The sequence below is a fragment of the Esox lucius genome, chromosome 8 (genome assembly GCF_011004845.1).
Source record: "Esox lucius isolate fEsoLuc1 chromosome 8, fEsoLuc1.pri, whole genome shotgun sequence".
Lineage (NCBI taxonomy): Eukaryota > Metazoa > Chordata > Actinopteri > Esociformes > Esocidae > Esox > Esox lucius.
The window spans coordinates 28,599,833-28,612,188 of record NC_047576.1 but is presented as its reverse complement, the minus strand read 5'-3'; the positions used below and the strand labels follow the sequence as shown (position 1 = coordinate 28,612,188).

The window sequence follows — 12,356 nt, the reverse complement described above, 5'->3', positions numbered from 1 at the left end:
CGTTTCCCCAGTGGAAAGAGACAATTAACAGCTTTGTCAGAGTAGCTGCACATTTCGACCAACAGTGCCATGTGACACAGACATCTACAACATCTGCAACCTCCTGATGGTTGAGTCACAATTGCATCTTCCGGCTGATGCTTATCAAGCATTGGATTTGTATCTGCACTTGAGAAATCAAATCCACTCTCTAATTCTATCTACACAAAACACATCAACATTCTCCAGTCAGCATGTAAATGATAACAGACAAATTAACAGTGTCAGTAAGCTATGTGTATTATGAATCTTGTTAATGTAGGATATTTTCAGTCATGAACAGGGAAATATGGACACAAGCACAGCAAAGAAATGAAGCATATGACATGAATGACAAAGTTGTAATTTTAATTTAACAGTATCTTGGACATTTTGAGTATGTGAGGCTTCAACAAAAACAGCCATTGGTATTTACCCTTTGCCAAAATGTAAAACAAGTGAACGTGTGAAATGCGATATTCTGCAGTACTGTACAGTAATAATTGCTTCCCTGAAAAGGCATAAAATAAATAAAACCTAACAAACATTTATGCTTAATAACAAGTAAGTAAAAGTTTTACTTTTCTTACACCTATTACAACAACTACACAGGACAGCAGACCTTTCTGGACACCATCACTCTCTAAACGTTCTCATGAACAGCAAGTATGTAGTGTATTTAACTGCTAAATGGAAATCTGCAAAAACTCATGTGTCAGTACTTTACATAAACATTTATGCTTAATAAAAAAATAAGTACAAGTTTTACTTTTCTTACATCTATTATTCTTTGTATTATTCTATAACAACCCAACAGGACAACAGACAATTCTGGAGCAGGTTACCTGAACGTACAAAAATAACTCAACAAATTAGATATTAAAGTTTCCAACAACAAACAAATGATGTACTTGGTTTTGATGGAACTTTTCTTTCAAGGACACTTATATTTTCCCTACAATTAGTACCAAATTAAAAGTTAGCATTACCAAATTCCCATCACGACCACTCAAGTGGTCCAAGTGACTCCTTCAAATGTCTTGTTTTGACCAACCAACTCACCCAAAACTCAAAGGAGTGAATTTACAGTAATATCAAACAGAAAAAAACTGCAAATCTTCACATTAGAAAAACTGAAAGCAATGAATGTTTTGGCTGGATATACAACCCAAACGATTTAAAGATAGATCAATTAATCAACTAATCGTTTTAGCACTAGGTGTTTTAAAAAATAATTAAATACAGTGCATTAATTTATCTGTGACGATCAAATTTTCCCCCTCACAGTAGCTGTTTATCATAAACTCTCCATTTGTCTCATTTGTTTGTCATTACATTTGACAATATCACTTTGGAAAAACAAGATACCATTTACCTTCTGATTACAAGTGAGCTACTGTGTTGTTTACCGCTGCATCTTAAATACGCAAATTAAACGGGATGCATTACAGTTTGTGTGCGAGATGTGAAAACTATTAATGCTCAGTATCTCCAAACTACACTGAACACAGATGGAGCCTCATAATTCCACGACAACACTTACATTCGTATTTATGGAAGTAAATGGAAGTGGAGTGTTGATGAGTTACCACTTCTTTGAAAAGCTCACTCAGCTGTTGTCATCATTAAGCCTATTATTGATTTAACTGACACCCAAACATTGATGGTTAATAACAAATAAGTAAAAGTGTTACATTTCTTACATCCATTATAACAACAAACATTGACTGTCAATAGCTATCTCATGTTTTAACTCCTTTTTAGGATTCACTTTTTTTCCACAGAAAAGTTAAAAGTGCAACTCTGTCTACACAATATCCATTGTGAAACAATCTCCAGACAGTAAACAGTCAAATTCTGTTCGAAATTCAGGATATGTGCTGTAGGTGCATGGTAACTCAAGTACTGCTCCACAAGTGTGTGCAACAGGCCTGCGACTTAAACCACACAGTTTATTAAAAGTTACTTCAATTTTGTCTTTGGACAGCACAGTGGACCCTGTGCAGAAGCGCAAAAAGGTTTCTAGCTTCTATTGCTCAATGCTTCTGAGATATCATAAGCTTTCATGTCTACCATAACATAATGTCTTTATGGGGGGGAAAAGTTCCATCACTGACACAGAATGTGATTGGGGCAGCACAACATCTCAGATTGGGTCAGTAAAAATGCAGTAGGCTAATATCTACTGGAGCTTACTCTTTCATTAGTTTTTTTGCACTGAGTCAGTAGGTGCCTCATCTGAATCAGAAGATTTCTCTGGGTGATCCTCTTTGGTAGATTCAGTCCTCTTGTGATGATGTCTCCTGGTTTTGTTCTGCAGAAATCAGCAGATCAGCAAATGATGGGCTTGTACAACCATGGCACACTCTAACCTCATTGTGAGTTGGCATTACAATAGCTGATAGATGGATGGGTGGACGGTCAGACAGCTTGGCATACACTGCCTACATGTAATTATCTAATGCATAAACACAGACATACCCAGTATACAGACATAAATCAAGTTTCAAATTCAATTCCAATTAATCCATTTTGTGTTTAATGCTTGCCACAACAATATGCTTTAAAACAGAATGTGGTTGAAGAGAAATGTGCCTACCTTCACTGGCCTCTCATCGTTGGGCTCAAAGTCTGAGGATGCATCCGAGAGAATGATTGCGGTGTCTTTATAATGGGAGCATGTGTAAATGCGAAGCATTTGCAGCTTAGTCCTCTCATACAGGTGGTCTACGGTGCAATCATGAGGTAGTGAATTCTGACTGAAATCACGAATGTCAAAATCGAACTTCCCAATAGGTCCTTTGGCAGAGAGTCCATCTGGGAAGAATAAATCTTTGCCTATCTGTAGCAGCTCAACCACGGTTACAGTTTTCTGCACAGACAGGTGCCGTGTTCCACCTCCACCTTTTGTTCGGACCTGGTGATACTCGCCCTTCTGAAAGTGAAGCCATCCCATTTCGACCCGCCGTTTGTCTTTCACTGCATATCTATTGCCGACAGCTGTACGTGTCGCTTTTGGCGGGTTCTTCCTTCTATTTTTTTCTCGAACCCTGTGCATCAGAGCTGACTTCACTGTCTCACTGTTGTTCGTCAAAAGTTCTTTGCCAACAAAATGCTCGAACAGCAAGTAGGTCTCCGATATATTGACCCAGCTCTTCATCTGCCATTAAAGCTATGACATTAACGTCGATCTGAAAAATTCATGGGAAAAGGCAAAAAGATTCAAAAAATTAAGTCAGCACAGGCTTACATTATATTAACTTTACCAGGGAGAGCTAGCAAAAGTATTCCAGTTAGTATTGCTAACACTAACAGTCTAAATTTAACAGTAGACGAAGTACTGGCAATAGTCAAAAGTTAACATTGAACAATAGCATACAGTTAATTTACAGCTACATAACTTACCTTATTATCTTTCAGTTTAATTATGATATTGTCTGGTATATTACGGCTTTTAAGGAACGTTTCCAACTCATCTTTAGCCGCCATTTAACCGTAGTTCTTCGCTGAAACTTTCATGTGCGCACATGAAAAGGTTTTGCGTGCGCACATGAAACTAAACTTTAGGTTTTGCGAGCGCACATGAAAGTTTCAGGTGAGCACATGAAAGTTTCATGTGAGCACATGAAGCTAAACTTTTTTTTTTTTTTTTGCTCATGTCCCCTTAGGGGCTCTGTAGGATATAGTTGCTTGCATACAACTTTTTGATATCTTTTATAATTTTTTAAATATTTAATCAATCAATCAATCAAATGTATTTATAAAGCCCTTTTTACAACAGCAGTTGTCACAAAGTGCTTTACAGAGACACCCGGCCTTAAACCCCAACAGTAGTGTTGAACTTTTATTTAACTTTTAAAAATGTATTTACTTGAATGGGATTTCTTCACAATGCTGAAGTTTCCATTGTTTACACTCCAACATACTAATGACTTTTTGAAAAGTCACAGTTGTCACAAACAACCTACTTTAACACATTTCTGAACTACTTAGAGAAACATTTTAAAGATTGTGAGTGAACTCATTACCTGTATAGAAGACACCTGTCCACACACTCAATCATAAAGACTCCAACCTCTCCACAATGGCCAAGACCAGAGAGCTGTGTAAGGACATCAGGGATTAAATTGTAGACCTGAACAAAGCTGGGATGGGCTACAGGACAATAGGCAAGCAGCTTGGTGAGAAGGCAACAACTGTTGGCACAATTATTAGAAAATTGAAGAAGTTCAAGATGACGGTCAATTTCCCTTGGTCTGGGGCTCCATGCAAGATCTCAACTCGTGGGGCATCAATGATCATGAGGAAGGTGAGGGATCAGCCCAGAACTACACGGCAGGACCTGGTCAATGACCTGAAGAGAGCTGGGACCACAGTCTCAAAGAAAACCATTAGTAACACACTACGCCGTCATGGATTAAAATACTCCAGCGCACGTAAGGTCCCCCTGCTCAAGCCAGATCATATCCAGGCTCGTCTGAAGTTTGCCAATGACCATTTGGATGATCCAGAGGAGGAATGGGAGAAGGTCATGTGGTCTGATGAGAGAAAAATAGAGCTTTTTGGTCTAAACTCCACTCGCCGTGTTTGTAGGAAGAAGAAGGATGAGTACAACCCCAAGAACACCATCCCAACTGTGAAGCAGTTCTTTGGGGATGCTTTTCTGCAAAGGGGACAGGACGTCTGCACCTTATTGAGGGGAGGATTGATGGGGCCATATATCACGAGATCTTGGCCAACAACCTCCTTCCCTCACTAAGAGCATTGAAGATGGGTCCTGGCTGGGTCTTCCAGCATGACAACGAAACGAAACACACAGCCAGGGCAACTAAGGAGTGGCTCTGTAAGAAGCGTCTAAAGGTCCTGGAGTGGCCTAGCCACTCTCCAGATCTGAACACAATAGAAAATGTTTGGAGGGAGTTGAAAGTCTCTATTGGTCTGTGATCTGTGAGAGCCGGAATTCTTACTGGTTGGTAGGTGATCAAATACTTATGTCATGCAATAAAATGCTAATTAATTATTTAGTTTTAGCTTCCGTCTCTCACAGTTGAAGTGTACCTATGATAAAAATTAGGTAGTAGGAAAACCTGCAAAATCAGCAGTGTATCAAATACTTGTTCTCCCCACTGTATGTCAGCAGAAGCATCATCGAAAACACTTTGGTTCTTGTCATGTGACTTGCTTAACCAGGATTTCTAGCAACTAATGCTTCTGGACATTGTCCAGTTTTCTTCCATGATTGAACTCACAGGTGCCTAAGCCGCCACATGGAGTCACTACATTGTGACATGACAAGGTAACCGTGCTTGGTTACTAACCCCTGTACCCTGGACTGTGATAGCCGGTTGCACTGCTCACTCCTGGATTAAACCTGAAGAAAGGTTGTTTTAGTGATTTGGATAACTGACCCTTGGAGAATTTAGGGCTCATAGTCAATACATCCAAGTTTTTGAAGATTACCTTTGAGCTATCTGGAGAATGCTCCAAATATTGACAGGTGATGGCTAAGTTCTTTGCTCAATGAATGTAGAAACGCATAATGCTCCCTCACTGCAGATAACCAGTCCTGTTAACGTTCAAGCCAGGCTATGTGTAGAGAACCTACACATTTTCTTAAACATTAAGCAATAAAATATTGCAAAGAACAAGATACCGTACATTGTGCACCTTGGAAAATATGTAGTGTTATAGTTATTATTCAAGTAATTTGTGTGCTATGTTGCTTTTTTGAACGAGCTCTCACTAATAGTAACTGTAATATCTCCCAGAATTCTTCTGAGGAATACATTTTTAGCAAACTGTAACCTTGCCAATCTGTTCTTGAGGCTTACTAGTGGTTTGCATTTTGTGGTATACACTCTGATATTTCGGTGGTGTACTCTTCTGTGGTATTCTTTGATACATCCATCCCTACATGCTGGAAAGTGTTCCTGACCTGAATGACAGTTTTCTCTTCATTTTGAAGAGTATACTTTGGTCATTTGGTTATTACAAACAATTGTAATTGTCCAAATCATTAGTTTTTTCACTGTATGTTATCAGTCATACCCTGCAGTTTGATCTGTTTCTCTACCCTTGTTTCACTTCGCTCTTCCACGCGTCATTGCTTAGTGAGACAGCTTTATTGTTAAGTAAATGCAGCTTTGGTCATTGAGGTGTTTGGTAGGTGATTAATTCATTGATGCTGTTCAGGGGGTAACAGACGTAATGCTGGGTTAATCGTAACCTTTAGAGCGGGCAGACAACATGTGAGCCAGAAATCCTACACCAACGTTTTTTTCCTCCATTACATACTGTCCCTTGGCACTGTCTTTCTCATTCTCCCTCTACTCCATTGATGCTAATGATTAAATAGAGTTTAGAGTAAAGGGTAGACATAAATTATACATTACAGTGTTCTTCTAGGCCTATAACGTAAGGTGCTATTTTCCAGTTTGTCAGAGCATTCTCACCTGAATCAAGTACATGATATGGTGATGATTATGAGTCAGAATACTTTCCAGAGGCATCTGTGGATATTGCCCACTGTGTGATAAATATGAAATAATTAAGGAGTGACAGGCACTGAATGAAAACTTTGGCACAGATGCAGTTTAAGTCAGAGTATTATGCTATTGTAGTTAAAATTGTTGGTATGAAGCCTTTGATCCAGACCTGTACTTTTCATCCATACCAGTAAAGTGAATTTAGAACATTATTGTACCTTTTCTCTTTTTGTAACCCTTAACATAGTAAAACATGTACTAATAATTTCTGTTTTAATTAAATTAATAATTATATACACCTATGTAAATGTTAGAAATCTAGTAATTTACTTGTTTTCCCATTTATATTATTTAATTCTAATTCTTAAGACTATTATTAATATTGTTAATATGAGTCCTTACAAAAAAATGTGTATGTATGTAATGTTTTGTCTCATAAAAGATGAATGTGCCATTGGTAGACATTAAAGCAGTTATGGACAATCAGCTTATAATACAGAGGATATTTAATAAAATATATTTAACTGATTTTTAATAGCATGAACTGACACTATGCTGGGTAATTTTTATAATAATAATAGCAGAACTTTTTCTTCAATCTATATCGTTCTACTCTTAGTTAACCCAGAACTAAAATATTGCATAATTTGAGAAACTATGTGATTAATTAATTAATCCTCCCATGCCAAAAATAGCACATCACTTAATCACTTAAGCAAGTCTTGGCCAAAATGCTTTTGCACATTCTCCGGTCCACATTCTCTGGATTTTGCTCACATGAGGAGTTGCTAGAGCTCGCTGAGTCAGGGCACCGATATTTAACTAATAACCCACAAAATCTGGATGCTACTGACCAATTACTCATTTAATGAGTGGAATTTATAAAATAGTTTCCAGTCTTTGGACACATTGTTATGGATTTTCAACATTGTCAAAACATTTTTGCTGTAAACTTTAGTTAATTTCATTTTTCAAAATATTGACATTGGTATGGACAATATAAAAAGCCTCTGCTCTTGCAGGATATCATTCTGTAATTCAGTTTATAGATATTAGATGTGCTATAATGATTGTCAGTGCATCAAGCTAAGACGACTAAACATCCTGTTCCTCATTGACTGCCAAGTCACCGGCCAAATGAATGTTGTATCTAGGCTTGGCTGACAATAGCATAAACTACCTAGCATAAACTATCCAACTGGAATATTTCGTAGAAATAAGCTCTTTCTGCATTGGAGTTATTTAAGGTACTACATTTAAAAAAAAAATATATATATATATATATTATTGATATTCTTTCCATTGTGACAAAAATGTGTTCTGTTCAGAAAGTACAAGAATGGTCAACATACACTGCTCAAAAAAATTATAGGAACACATAATCATCACAGTATAAAACCAAGTCAATTAAACTTCAGGGATATCAATCTGTTCAGTAAGGAAGCATATGTGATTGTAAATCAATGTCACGTGCAAATGAAAGTGACAACAGTGCACTGGAGAGGCAACAGCAAGACAACCCTGGGGTAATTGATTCACTCTGGGGACTTGGAGGCTTTGAGGAGATATGACCTACTGTCAGGGATTGAAAAAGAGAATACAGGGTAGAAGTTGGAGTCTAACAACAACATCTCTGAACCCAAAAGCATGTGGGGAGGACTGTGACACATCACAAAACACAAAGTAAAAAATACAAATTATGCTCTGACAACATTGTGTCCTTGTCAGTACTGATAGCATAAGGTGGTACCTGCAGCCCATTCAGGTTGCACAGGTAGTTCAGCTCCTCCAAGATGGCTCGTCCATAGATGCCGTTGCTGGACGGTTTGTCACCCAGTGCAGTCTTAAGAGCACAGAGTAGATACCAGGAGATGGGCCATTACACAAAGAGAGCTGGACAGGGCCGTAGAAGGGTATCAACAGCAGGACTGGCATATGCTTCTTTGTACAAGGAGGAACAGGAGGAGCACTGCCAGAGCCGTACAAAATTACCTCCAGTGGACCACTGGTGTGCATTTTTCTGACCAAACAGTCAGAAACAGATTCTGTGGTATGAGGGCCCGGCGTCATCTTGTGGGATCAGCACCATGCAGCTCGATTGCCATCCGCTAGAGAACACCAGAATTGGCAGATCTGCCATTGGCGCCCTGTTATCTTCACAGATGAGAGCATGTTCACAGTGAGCATGTGACTGACGTGAAAGAGTCTGGAGATGCTGTGATGAGCGTTACACTGCCTGCAAGATCATCCAGCATAACCGGTTTGGCGGTGGTCTGCTGAGGCATATCCTTGGAGGGTTGCACAGACCTCCATGTGTTTGCCAATGGTACCCTGACTGCTGTTAGGTGCCGATATGTAATCCTACCATGCCCATCTTCAGACCTTACACTGGTGCAGTGGGCCCTGGGTTCCTCCTGGTGCAGGATAATATCCGGCCACATCTGGCCAGAGTGTGTAGGCAGTTCCTGGATGAAGAAGGCATTGACGCCATTGACTGGCTCTCACGTTCCCCAGACCTGAATGCATACAGGCACGTGGGGGCCATACACACTATGTCACATTATGAGTAGCCACAATGAAATTCATGCAATTTGGAACAGACTGTGATGCAAATTGTTTACTTAGATTTTCGGTGTGAGTTTGAATCCAACCCTCAGTCGGTTGGTGATTTTGGTTTCCATGGACCGTTGTTTAGTCATTTTGGTTATCAATGAATTACACAATGTACAGAAAAGATTTTGAACTTAAATATATTTCAGATTTCAGATTTCAGTGTTCCCTTAATTTAATTATTTTGAGCAGAGTATGTAGTTTTAACACCTGCTCACAAAAAAATATATACACTGGAATGGAATCCAACTGTTGGCTACTTTTGTTCAAGCACAAATCGCTCCAAGGTAGTTGTTTAATCATCTAAAAAACCAAGTTGTTATTGGATTTTAACATCTTTCTTTTGTGTTTTACAGAAAAAAAACAAATATCACTGGCAAAGTGGCGAAGTGATATTAGAAAATGTTATGCAGTGTTATCAACACCAATTAATATTTTTTTGTACTTGCCAAATGATAGTTCCCCTCTCATTACCTAAATATGCTTTCTGCATGGTTAGTCACTTGAGGCCAACAATAAAAAAGCACATTTACTGTCTGCTTTATCGCTCACCTTCCTGTGGTGTATCTGTGTTTATTTGTGGCTATGTTTGTGTGAGTTTGTATGTGACAGAGATTATGGAAAATTATGATATGATTGCCCAAGCAGTTTTACAATGGTCTCCATCTATCTCTCAAGACTTAAGGAGTTTCATCATGGTATGTGAGAGAATCAACAAATGTACTACCTCTGATTATGACTGGGTCTGATTACCTACAGAATTCAGTTGGGGTCGGGTTTTTGGGTCCCCTGCTCTGACCTTGATAGTGGGAGTTGTCCTCGGAGCTCAGATCCAAATGAATCCATATGGCACAAATGGTAAGAACTGTTTCATATTGGAGGTAGAATTTTTTTCTTTTGTAGCCGATTACATTTGGAAAAAGCAGATGAAGACACTGAACTCCAGATCTTAAGGGTGGTATTAAATACCTAAGTAGCTAGCTTGCTGGTATATGCAAACAGGCTTCACTATAGTCAAAAGGAACACCAGGATCTCTTGCTTGGTTGCAGCTACTCTGGCACGTACCCTCAGGCTGCCTTGTGGGTATACACATCATTGAAAACAATGCAGTTGTCAAATAATACTCCACCCATGTGCAGCTTTGTGATTCAACCTTCTGTACTTTTTTGTGTTTTTGTGATCTTTATTCTGAGTCTTTTTTGCCAGACTGCGTAAGCGGAGCCAGCCAAGAAGAGCGAATGTGTCTTGAGTGAGTGAGTGACTGACTGACTGAGGACCCCTTGTTAAATAGCATAGTGTTTAGAGAAGCGGACTTGTGAACTGTAGGTCCCAAGTTTGTATCTCCTCGCAGGCGAAGCAAAGTGTGCATTCCAAATTATTCCGTATAGACAAAAACTTTGCTGGCTAAAACCTTCAATATCTACATTATAGTAAACCTGAAATAAAACAGTTTACGGTTATATTGCGACTGTTTCTGGTGGATTTTCGAAGTAGGCAACAATGCATGTGTTTTGGGGCAGGATAGACAAACACATTTGCTGGCTTAACATACAGTAGTAACGTTATAGTGAGCCTTAACTGAAATCGTGTATGGGTATATTGTGACTGTTTCTGGCATGGAAAAGTTCATATTTAGTCTCACTAGCAATTGCTCAATTCTTATGATTAGTCGTAGGAAGTTAGTAGATACTAGTAAGCCTATTACTGGCTAATAAACTGTTAAAACAGCAACTTAATAAGAAATGTTAGTCAGTTTAACACAATCCTCAAAGGAGTCTAGCGACTGCTGAAACCTGTTATGCCATGGCGTAGTGGTTACAGACGCAGCCTCTCATGTGGAAGACCTAATCTATTGAGTTCAAATCTATTGAGAGCAACGACATTTAACGACACAGCCTTTCACATGGGCGACCCGGGTTCGAATCTCAAGAGGGCAACACATTCTATTGCGGGCCGGCTGGTTTCCTGTTCTTGTTATATGTTAAAAATTAAAACACTAATATTGTACGAATTTGAACCATATGAGTGCTCACTTTGAGTAGTTGTATCAATAAAACAATGTGAGATCATGGTGCAGGGTTTTCTTAGCCATCTTTATTTCCTTTGGTTTGTCCTAAGTTGGCAGATGTTTGGTGTCTGAATGTCAGGTCAAGGTCAGTGGCAATCGGAAAACAAACAGGTGAGGATCACTATTCTAAAATGGCTAAATCTTGAATCTGAACTTTCCTCTCTGACCTTTAAACAGTATTGATAGGAGGGCACGTCACAGTGTAAAGAAGGTATGCTTGTGAAGCTACTCTGGGTCACCATTGTTCATATCAGTGGGGCATGCATTTCACCGGATTGCTCTATCACCAGGGAGAGAGTAACAAACTTGGGCATGTGATGAGAGCTTGTCTGTGATAGTAATTCTTCTATTGTTCCCCTCACCTTGTAAAACCCTACTTTTCTACCTCAGGAGAATGGCCAGTTACTCTCTTTCTTTGGCTATTTACTGCTGAGATTAGAGACCACTCACCCTCCATAAACTTAATACATCAGTTTGACTTAAGCATATTAACTTTCTAAACAATAACCTACAATACATTTGTTAAATTACATTCTAAAGCACAATAGCCTTTGTGCCTAGAGCCAAATGGGACTTAAGATTCACTGCTGCTAATGTTTCATAGCCAACTGTATACAACCTTTTCATTGATGTACTGGTTGTTGCTTACTATGTGCATTGTGGCTTGAAATGAGGGAATATGTCCACTAATTCTTAATGTGTGTGCAGTGCGCCATGTGACCAACCTCCTGCGAAGATGATAACTTGGACGATGATGTTGGAGGATGATGTCGTTTGTACTTGCAGAGGGATAGTGGGAGGAGAATGTAGTCAACCCCCTAATTACGGATACATGGGTAATCATGACGCCGTTCTGACATACTTCAACAGCTTGTGTTCTTTGACAAAACTCCAGCTCTCTTAGGCCACTGTTCCTCCCTTTCAAATCCACTGTTAATTTAGCAATTTTGGTTGTGTTCCGAGTCCTGGAGGACATTTTATTGAAGAACTCAGGCATCAAAACTAAAAGACCAACCACTCTCCAGGGGTGGCTGCATCATCACCGGTGAGGCCTCCCAGTGGCGACTTGGGAGGAATGGGCTTGGGCGGTTGTTGTATCGGTGGCCTCGGTCCAACCTTCCCCTGGCCCTCTTTATCCTTCTTCCTGAGCTCCGTGTTGTTGGGGAAGAGCAGT

The 12,356-nt window shown here is 39.3% G+C and overlaps 1 long non-coding RNA gene across 1 annotated transcript; it reads right to left on the bottom strand.

Moving 5' to 3' along the window:
• Positions 1-370: 370 nt before the first annotated feature.
• On the bottom strand, positions 371-3,591 carry LOC117594817. The gene is made up of 3 exons (XR_004576067.1): positions 3,424-3,591; positions 2,618-3,209; positions 371-2,332 (listed from the first exon to the last, which is right to left on the bottom strand). It is a non-coding gene; the product is annotated as an uncharacterized LOC117594817 (long non-coding RNA).
• Between the last annotated feature and the right edge of the window lie 8,765 nt (positions 3,592-12,356).